An 11,132-nucleotide genomic window follows, 5' to 3' on the forward strand; every position below is an offset into this window, starting at 1 on the left:
ATCTATGACAAAATAAATCATCCCATAGACAGGATGGCCCCTGGGGTAGCTGAAGAGTCTTCCATTGGCAGGGTCCAGGGAAGAGCTGAGGGACCCTAAGGTCTCTTAGAGGTCACCCACCTGTCCTACCTCACTCCCCTTCAGAAAGGGGGGAGCTGTATAAGAGTCTGAGATGGTTCAGGACTGTCTTGAGGTGTGAGAGTAACAGTCCAGGAGTGTGCAAGGTTCTCCCAAGACACAAGGCAGGAGTCTCCTTTTTTCATTCCCTGGAGGCACAGACAGGGTGTGGACACCAAGCTGGCCACACCCTAACCCTACCTCCTGACCCTACAAGTTCGGCCACACCCTGTCTGGCACCCACCCTCCAGGCTTGCATAAAAGTTCTTCCCTATCCAGAAGTGGAAGAGCATCGCTCTGAGCACATCCCTCTGAGCCTTCCTTGGAGGGTGCCTGTCGGGGTTGACCTGAACGGCAAAGGCTCTGTTCTTGAGTGGCCCTCCCTGATCCTCACCGAGGCACCCCTTCACCAGGCTCCATGGCCAATAATACTATAGAAGTAAAACCACCAGTTACTCCTGGGACTGCAGGGAGACTAAACCATGAGAACAATCAGGTATTGACCAGGAAGAAATGACAAGACTTAGTAAGGGAAGTGGATCCTAATGAGCAACTAGACAAAGGTGTGGGAGAGATGCTGCTGCAGATTGCTGATGACTTTTTCGAGAGTGTGGTGACAGCCGCCTGCCAACTTGCTCAGCATCTCAAGTCCAGCACTCTGGAGGTCAAAGATGTCCAGCTTCCTCTAGCGCGCCAGTGGCACATGTGGATCCGGGCCCTGGAGAAATCCGACTCTACAAGAAAGCTTGTACCACAGCAACTCACGAACAGAGAATGGCATTGATCCGGAAAGAAACACACACAAGAAAAACCCAGAAAAACAAAAGAAATAAAAACCCAAGAAATATCACATGGAAAGGTCAGGGAATGGATGACAACGTATTTGGAGATACTTGAGCAGAAAATTTAGCCATCTCATGCTTTTGTTTTCATTTCCAGAATAAAGAAGTTATTAATCGAAAAATAAAAAAAAAAACTTTCTTCCTCGAATCCAGAGATCAGGAAATTGGGCACACCCAGTCTCCTGTTTGGGGGTCAGACAACACGTGTCCCCATGCAGCATGGAACCTAGACAGCACCCATAGCTCCAAGTCTGTCAACAGAAAGCAGCGGTGTGCGAGGTGCCCCTGGACGGCCGTCTGCCAAGAAGCAGGAAGGACTGATGGGTGCCTCTCCCGGCCGGGGAACCCGGGAAGTCTTCGTACCTGCTCCTTAATTCACTTTAACCCTGGGCCTGGGCCCTGTCCTGCATCAATGGTTCCATCCCTGCCCATGGGTGACCCCGTCTTTGAAGGTGCCAGGTGAGGGTTGGACTTACCCTGAGAAGCCCACAGAGACACACTTTCCAGACAGGATTGGAGATGCTCATTGGAAACCGGGAGAGAGACAGTAGGGCCCCACTGTACATCATTAAACCTCACAGCCTCCTTTTTCCCTCCGGTCACAGCGCCCTCGGTCAGCGACGACAGCTCTGGCCCCAGCTTTTAGAACTGAGGCCCATAATTAGTTTGATAGATTGATTTATTTTAATGTTGTTTTTAATACTGATATGTTGATTTTAATATTAAAATTTTGCTATAATGTAAGTTGATTCCTGAATTTTATCAATGGTTGTGTGCTTTTATCTCCATTTATATAAATAAAATAAGAGAATGTGGTCTTCATGCCTTTGATGACTTAAGAACTAGGATTCAGAAATTTTTATTAATTTCCACAAGAACATTCCCAGGGGCCCTTTCCCTGTCTACACAGCAGGAAAGGCGTCACTTTGAAATAGGAACAGCGCCTTGTCCATGAGCGATTGCTGGAAAAAGAGGTTGGGTATAAAATAAGGAAACACGATCGGTGCTGTCACTGGCTCTAGAGAGTGAGTGCGGGGCAGGCAGCCCCGGGAACTGACCTCCCCTTTCTCTGGCCCGCCCTCTTGGTCCCCGGACTCAGGAACGTCCGGCTGGGTCAAGATGGGTCAAGTCAGCCGTGAGCACCTACAGGTGTTCACATCCCGACAGATCCAGGCAGCCATATGGTCCCCCAGTCCTGTCAGTTCAATCCCTGAGCAAGGCCAGGTGTGGCCCAAAAGGAAACCAAAAGAAGCAGCTAGACACTGGGGCATATGGCCACGGCCTACAGGTGAGATTAATCCCCAGCTGCACCTGTCCCACCCTGACGACCTGAGGCTGCTTCCAGACCACTTGCGCTCCCCTTGCTTTTCTCTTTTCCCTATACACTTTTCAGAGTTTACTACAGAGCAGGGTTATTTGCTTCAGCACAGAGAGACTGTTAATGCTGTGCTGCTAGTATTTGGGAGTTGATTGGCTCTGAGATAGATCTTGGGCCTCCGTTATAATTCCTTGACACAGGCATCGGTTCCCATAGTTCCTAACACCCCACAAACAGAGGTACACTTTTGGACTGGGATGGACCCAGGGTGAGCAGTGACGCTACCCAGGCATTAAAATAGGACAATCCAGAAAACATAAAAGCACGATCTTGATGCAAACCATTATGACTTAAGAGACAGGACCCCGTGGGTGAGGAAGGACTAAACTAGGCCTGAGGAGCTAATCAGGTTTACGGTAGGAGCCCAGCAGTCTTGCCCATGGAGTACAGAGAACTAAGTTTTGGAATCAGTATCTTTTTACTGTGTTCATACAAATTGCTGCAGTATTAAGTAAACTTAAATGTTTCAATGTACTAGTAGCTAAGAAAAGGGTAAAGTAGTGTAGTATTTTTTCCACCCAGGAGACAGAGGTTCTCCTTGAGTTAATTCCAAGAGAACTGTCCCGGTATAAACGCTTTACCCATTTACCTCTAAGTGATCAGCCACCCCTACGTGCGTCCTATACCTGAACCCTTCAGACGTTCTCTGACTCTGCCAGCAGCTCTCATAAATGGGCCTCTCTTATCATCAGTCTGTGGCACCCCCCTCCCTCTGCTGGGGAGGTGGTCCTGGGGAAATAAATGCACACACCACGCGCCCACAGTTTGATCTCACCCAGACAACATCACTGGAGATCTGAGCCCACAGCTGGGTGAGGCTTTCGAGGGGCATGGGCACCGGGGAAGGGAGGAACTGCAGATTGGAAAAGGCCACGGCTGCTTCCAGCCTCTTGGTGCTGCCGCCTGTGGAGTCCCAGGGGTCTGAACCCAGAAGGGCAGGGGGCAGAGACACCGAGTCGGCCTGCTCCTCCAATGTCACTATGCCACCCCCTCCAGGTGAGACCCCTAAGGAAGCCAGACTGAGAGGGCAGGTCTGCCCAGGAGTCCCAGGTCCTTCAATACTCCCAAGGATGAGGATATCGGTCACCATGGCAGACGTGGAAATAGGTCTATGGAGAGTCAGGAAAGGATGCCCGGCTGGGAGGGAGGACCGTGGGACTGACCAGAGCTCCTCCTTGGGGACTCTAGGAAAACTGGGTCCCAGTGCTCCCAGATGCCTGTTCCTTCAGGCCCCGTGTGTATGGGGAGGTCGAGTCCCTGCTCCCACTGAGGCTCGCGGCTCTCCCCCAAGACGCACAGGGCGTTAGTTCCACAGAGGCCGGCACTGCCCCTCGAGCTTTGCTGGTGATGGTTTCCCGCCACAGCTGGCCCTGCTCAGGCTTGCTCCTGACCTCTGCACTCAGGGGTCATTCCAGAGGGGATCTCGGACCCTGGGGGGAGGAATCCTGGTTAGCCCTGTCCAAGGCTAGTGCCCTCCCCTGTCCCATCATCTCTTCATCTTGACTGAAGGTCTGGGGCAGAGTTTAGGGTCGCAGGAATGCGTCAGCTTTCCTGACCTGCTAGAGCCCCAGGACGGGCAGCAAGTTTTAGGACATGCAGAGGAGTCAGATAAGATGGAGCTGCCCCCAGCAGCCATCCAGGGGAAACTGAGGCCCCTTCCTCTAGCCCCCGATGTGGACAGGGAAACAGCTCTGAAGTTCCCAACCAAGCCCCCACCCTCTCAGCTCTGAGGGTCTAGGAACTGCCCCAGGCCCACAAGCTTGTCCCTTTGCTGCAGACCAGAGGGAACTGACACCAGCATCTCCCCTGTGCCTGGACCCCGGCTCCGCTGTCCCCTGGCTCTGACCCACCCCACCCACCTCCAGAAGACCCCTGAGACCTCGGTAGTGAGAGCTGAGAATGGTAACATATCACAGTATTATGCTGATACCAGTCTTGAAGTTAGGATGTTAATATCTAAATGCTAAAAGTCTTGAATGATTTTTGAATTGGGAATATCCAGGAAACAAAATATGTATTTGTGGCAAAAAGAAATTTAAAGTTTAAATCATTCTGGCAGAAAGATTTTGTCTCAAGAATTATGAAAAGAAGTAGGAGATAAAACAGAAAACTAGAAGGAATATTTGACCCTCATACTAAGAAAAATATAGATAATCTAAAAGTTTGTTCCATTTCTCTGTATTTTTTATTTTCAAGGATTGTTTAAAATACAAGTTTAGTCCCAACTTCCACCACTCTTCTTTATACAGTCTGTGAATCCCCTTGTGCAGCCCCTCCATGTCCAGCCCTGCGCCCCCCAACTTAGGACCAGCCCTGGGGGTACCTGTCCCGACTTCCAGAGTCAGCGCCTGCCCAACTCCCCACCTCTCTTCTTTACAGGGCTATAGACCCGGGCATTAGCATCCGGACTGGCTGGGGGTGTGACCTCCACCTTAGAGGACCTGGCCTCCTAAAAGTGGGCGTGACCTTCTGTGTGGCCACAGTTATATTTCCCATTCCTAGCACTCTCAACTCACATCCCAACCTTTATTACCTAATTCTGTGGAAAATGTCCTGGCCGCCTCAAACACAATACTACAATAATCCACTGGCCTATTCCAATTCCACCCAAAAACCAGTGACACAAGACACTGTACAAAGCCCAGTATAAAAGAACACCTCCTCCAATGCTTCACTAGATGCCTATCATAAGTCTCACAGAATAATGTCTGAGAGGTAGGACGTACTCTAGAACGGGAGAAGGTTGACCAACATCCAAGAGCTTATTCAGAATCCTTTCCTGCACAAAGAGGGAACAGTGCTAGTGAACTTGAAGGTTTTACTCTATACAGCCACGACAGCATGAAGTAACAGCGCTAATCTCCACTGCAAGGAGAGGACGAAGAAAAGAGTCCCGAATCCTCAACTGGGGTTACCCACAAATACGATCTCTCCGACAAAGAATTCTGAGATGAAATGCTGAGGATATTCAAGGAACTCAAAAAAATCAATGGAGCGAATATACAGAAAATTAAAGGAAGAAATGAAAGAAACAGTTGAATTGATAGCCAAGAAAATACAGAAAGAAATGAGAGCAGAAATAAGATACAAAAAGAAATGTCACAAAGAAAGGATTCGGTACATGAAATTAAAAACTCAGTGTGTACCTCAACAGTAGAATGTCTAGAGCTGAAGACAGAATCAGTGAAGTTGAAGATGAGCAGTAGAAATCGTACAGGCAACAACAAAAAAAGAGAAAAGACCTCAAAATAGCTCTAAGGCGAATTAGAGACTAGGGGATGACTCCAACAAAAACATCATTGGAATCATTGGAGAACTGGAAGGACAGGGAGGCAACCCCAATTAAAAAAGCCACAGTTAAAGAAATCATTGCTAAAAAGGTTCCAGAGATAGGGAACGCAGGCATCCAGATCCTAGGAGCCTCAAGGGTGCCAGCTTAAAGAAACCCTAATAAAAACACACCAAAGCATATCACAGTCAAAATGATGCCATGGATAGAGACCAATACTGCAAGTAGCAAGGTCAAAGAAGGAAATCACATACAAAGGAGCACCCCTTAGATTTACAGCAGACCTATCAGAGGAAACCCTCCAAGCCCGAAGACAATGGTGGGATATAGTGAAAAACCTCAATGAAATGAAAGCCTCACCAAGAACACTTATCCAGCTAAACTCTCACTCAAATTCGATGGAACAATACACCATTTTATAGAAAAACAACAGCTCAGGAACTTCATAGACTCAAAACCAAACTTAAAAGAAGGACTAAAAGGGCTCCCTAAGACAAGAAGGAAAACACCAATAAGCACAACAAACCCTTACAGAACGATGGCACAAAACCCCATAACAATGATCTCTCTCAATGTCAGTGGTCTAAATGCACCAATCAGGAGACACAGAGTGGCAAAATGGATCCAGAAACTGAAAGCAACATTTAACCATCTGTTAAAGAGACTTTCCTTACTCCACTTCACATTTCTTGCTCCCATATAAAAGATTAGATGATCATATCTTGAGGGTGTGTGTAAGGATATTCTACCCTGTTCCATTGGTCTGCTGTTCTGCCTTTGTTCCAGTCCCATGCAGTTTTAATGATTACCTCTTTGTAGTAGAGTTTGAGGTAGGAGAAGGTGATGCCTCCCATCTTATTTTTCCCCAGAATTGCTTTAGCAATTCTTGGGGGGTTGTTGCTCCATATGCATTTCAGGAATGTTTGGTCCACTTCCTTGAAGAATGTCATGAATATCTTTATAGGGATCGCATTGAATCTGAATGTCGGCAAAACCCTCCACGACATTGAAGCTACAGGTATCTTCAAAGAGGACTGGCCACTGACCAGGCAAGTGGAAACAGAGGTAAACAAATGGGGCTACCTTAAACTGAGAAGCTTCTGTACCTCAAAAGATACAGTGACCAGAATACAAAGACAGTCCACAGAATGTGAAAGGATATTCACCCAATATCCATCGGATAAGGGGTTGATATCAAGGATTTACAAGGCACTGGTTGAACTCACAAGAATAAAACATCCAAACCCACAAGAAAATGGGGTGATGAACTGAACAGAAACTTTCGCAAGAAAGAAATCCAAATGGCTAAAAGACACGTGAATAATACTCCTCATCACTAATCATCAGGGAGATGCAGATCAAAACAACAATCAAATACCATCTCACACCACAGAGACTGGCCCACATCCAAAAGAACAAAAGCGATGGGTGTTGGTGTGGATGTGGGGAGAAAGGGACTCTCCTTCACTGCTGGTGGGAATGCCGACTGGGAAAACAGTATGGACCCTTCTCAAAAACTTAGAAATTGAGCTCCCATTTGACCCAGCAATACCACTTCTGGGAATATATCCCGGAGATGCAAAAAAGTACACTAAAAGTGATATATGCCCCTATATGTTCGTTGCAGCACTGTTTACAATAGCCAGAATCTGGGAAAACCCGAGTGCCCGAGAACAGATGACTGGTTAAAGAAACTTTGGTACATCTACACAGTGGAATACTATGCAGCTGTTAGAAAAGATGAAGTCATGAAATTTGCATATAGGTGGATCAACAGGGAAAGTATCATGTTAAGTGAAATGAGTCAGAAAGAGAGAGACAGACATAGAAAGATTGCACTCATTTGTGGAATGTAAAGTAACAGAATGGGAGACTAATACCCAAGAATAGTAGAGATAAGTACCAGGACGATTACTCCACAGCTTGGAAGCTGGCCTCACATGCTGGGGGAAAAGGCAGCTCAGATAGAGAAGGGACCACCAAGCAAAGGGTGCTAGGTGGGCCCGCTAGAGATGGGAGATACGGGCTGAAAATTGACTATAAACCGAACATAATGCTTTCTTAATACCTGTACTGCAAACCACAACACCCAAAAGGAGAGAGAAAAAGGGAATGCCCTGCCACAGAGTCGGGGTAGGGTGGAGGGGACGGGGTGCTGGGACAATTGGTGGTGGAAAATGGGCACTGGTGGAGGGATGGGTACTCGATCATTGTATGACTGAAACAAAAGCATAAAAGTTTGTAAGTCTGTAACTGTATCTCACAGTGATTCACTAATAAAAAATTTTTTTTAAGTATCAATTGCTTTCCCCCAACCTTTCAATTGATTAAAGAACTGAGAGTGGACGTCTAAACTGGTTCTAAGTATTCGTTCTTAGTTAGTGCATAACAGCTCTCAAATCTTGTTCCATCATGGGATTAATAGCCCATTACAGCATATCTCCTCTAAGCCAGAACACCCTGCAGAAGAGGGAGATGGGCATTGGAGCGAGGTTTCCAAAGGGAAGTTGAAATTACAGACCCCTAGACTAATATAGTGAAATATTGAAAGGATGAACAAGGCAGTAAGAAGCAAGTAACTCAGAACTGTGCCTCCTATACCATTGATAATTGGTTTTTTGTACCCTGAGCATTTGAGCATTTGTGATTTATTCTTCTGCCTCCAAGGGTTGGTCATTTCAAAGTAGCATTCCTTAGCCTAACTGATTTTGTTTTTCGAATTCATTGCGTGGGGCTCACTAAAAACTAAGGTAGCCTGAGATTTCACCCCTCGTGCAGTCCCTATGTCAGCAGGAAGCAGCTCCAGAAGATGGAACTTCGACCATTTTCCCTTTAAGGATTAAAGGTGGTGAAATATCTAGGGGAATATGATGTAGGTAGATAGATTAAGGAAACCCCTCCCACCTTGAAAATCCCAATTGCCCTGTTGTGAGTGTGAACCCCATTAACGGAGGAACTCTGTTCCCTTTGAAATTCTTTTGGGTCAGCTGCCACTATTCCAACTTAGTCTTAAAAGAGGAAGTGTAGGCCAGAATATGTGATCTCCCTTCTCCAGTTATTACTAGCCTTTACAGGAATCAAGGCCCAGCTCCCTGGGGGCTTGGAGCACACTGCCAGAGCAAACTCCTCACCTGTATGCATTGGGGGAGCTGGTTTGAATCAGGCGGCATAAGACTGCCACCTGCGAACCTTGGTGGAGAGAGCCTCACATCGTGATCCTGAACACACCAGCTCCTTTGAAAGAAGACGGAATCAAAAAGCTGTCTGTCCCTCGGAGATAGAATGACCAGAACGAGCAGTGGCATGTATGGACCACGGGAGAAGACACCCTCAAGATAAAACTGATGAAAGTGACTTGAAACATGGGAAGTGCATGGGTTATTCTCTGTTTCTGTATGCTTGTAGTGAAAACTGTAGTGCGAGTACCTTACCTGCTCCGGTATTGGCACTGGGTAGTTTCTGATATTGAGACAGGTAGAATTAACCTTGATCGTTGCCAGTTATGACCCATGCTGGGATGCGTGTTTGGTCAGGGACCTACCAAGCCTATTGTAACCAAAACTATAAAGTGGCTTCCCAACAAATATACCACAGGTCAGCTAGACGAGTTGTATACTGGGACGCAACAATACTTGGCTTGCTTGTACATAACCCCTTGCTTGTTCCCCTCCTACCTTGCCAATTCAAGTACTCCTGAATTGTATTTAATGGTGACAAATGGGCTACAGGTATCTTGTAAGAGAAAGGGAAATGAGAAAGTCAAGTTGTTTACCCTGATCCCATCCTACCTGGGACCCCTGGTGCTCCTGCTTTTGTTCCTGACCATGGGCCCCTGCATCCTGAACAAGATAGTGGTTTTGTTAAGAGCAGAATAAATACAGTACAGATTATGGTTATGAGACAGTAATACCAATACACTAATGTCCCTGTGGCTGAGGATGAAACCTCAGTTTAAAACAGAAAAGAGGGAAATGTTGGATAAGGAGCCAGGTAAGAAAAACTCCATCATGCCTGGTTCCTACTTCACATCTTGTTTTACTTGAACCTTTTTGTTTTTCCTTAAAATCCCACTTCTCCCCGTGGCCATCTGCAAGGGAAGGACAACTGACCTAAAACTCAGCCTTGGCAAATAGTTTCAGAATAAGCTTCTATAGATAGCTTACTTGCTATCCATAGAAGAGACACAGGCGGGGAGGCCAGCGGCCAGAACGTTCTGAAAACATTTCTAGATGACCTATCTGTAACTGTTTGTACTATTTGAAATTATGTTTTCTTCTCAATTATGAAACTTGCAATTTTCACTTTCAGTTCTGTTTGAATTTGTAAGCGTGGGCTATGATGTAAGCATTGGCAATAAAGCTTGCGGCTTCCCCTTGTTCGTCGTCTTGCTTTGGCCTGCATGCCAGAAAGCTTGACCCCAGCTAGCTGGCTTAATAAACTTGGCTTGTGTGTTACTTTACTGGCTGAACTCTGTGCGGGCTCGAGGAGGGGGAAATTATGGACTCCAGACCCTAACAGTGAGCAGGAGCAGAGCAGCTCTGACGCCGTCTGGCCCTTCTGAGGACTGAGTTTGGGGCCCTCTGGGAACTGAACCCAGTGGTGTGGCTCAGGGTGGCAGGTCTCGACTAGGCATTGCCGGGACCTAGAAACTGGGCATCCAGCACTGATTCTGGGCCCAAGCCTATGGCACCTGAAACTTGGCACTTCTCGGTGCCCAGAGCTGAGCTGGTCTCAGTGTTGGGTGCAAGGGGCCAAAGAGCACTGGGCCCCCACCCCCCCATCTGCTGAGCAGAGGGATGGGCCCACCTCTAAGGGACAGCATCTCTGTGCCCAGTCCGTGGGTGCCTCTGCTCACACAGAGGCTCAGACAGAGACGCAGGACAAAGAACACCAGGGGCGTTCCCAAACCAGCCTGAGGGGGTGGGGGTCTCTGCCAACAAGGGCCCAGGAAAGAGCTGAGGGCCCTTACATCTCTTCTGGGTCACCCACCTCTCGCCCCAAAACTTCTGCAGAAAGGGGGAGCTGCAGAGGAGTCTGGGATATTCAGGTCAGCCCTGAGGCATGAGACTAACAGGCCTTAAGCATGCAAGGCTCTCCCAGGACACAGGACAGCAGGAGTCGCATTTTTTCATTCCCTGGAGGCACAGACAAGGTGTGGACACCAAGCTGGCCCCACCCTAGCCCTACATCATGACCCAGCCAGGTCCTACCACACCCTGTCTGGCACCCACCCTCCAGGTTGCATAATAGTTCTTTCATATCCAGAAATGGAAGAGCATCCCTCTGGGAGCCTCCCTCCAAGAGCTCTGAGACTCTGATGCTTCTGAGAGCATCCTTCTGAGAGTCTTCTTCGGGGAGCATCCACAGGGGAACCAGAGTGGCCCATCTCCCTGAACATGCTCACTACTGACACAGATAGTGACCAGGAGAGACTGGAGGCTTGGAAAGCTCTTCAGCTCAAGAGAGACCCAGGAGAGGTCACTGGCGCTGGAAGGAGCCCGAGAAG

This window comes from Sorex araneus, chromosome 2 (genome assembly GCF_027595985.1).
Source record: "Sorex araneus isolate mSorAra2 chromosome 2, mSorAra2.pri, whole genome shotgun sequence".
Lineage (NCBI taxonomy): Eukaryota > Metazoa > Chordata > Mammalia > Eulipotyphla > Soricidae > Sorex > Sorex araneus.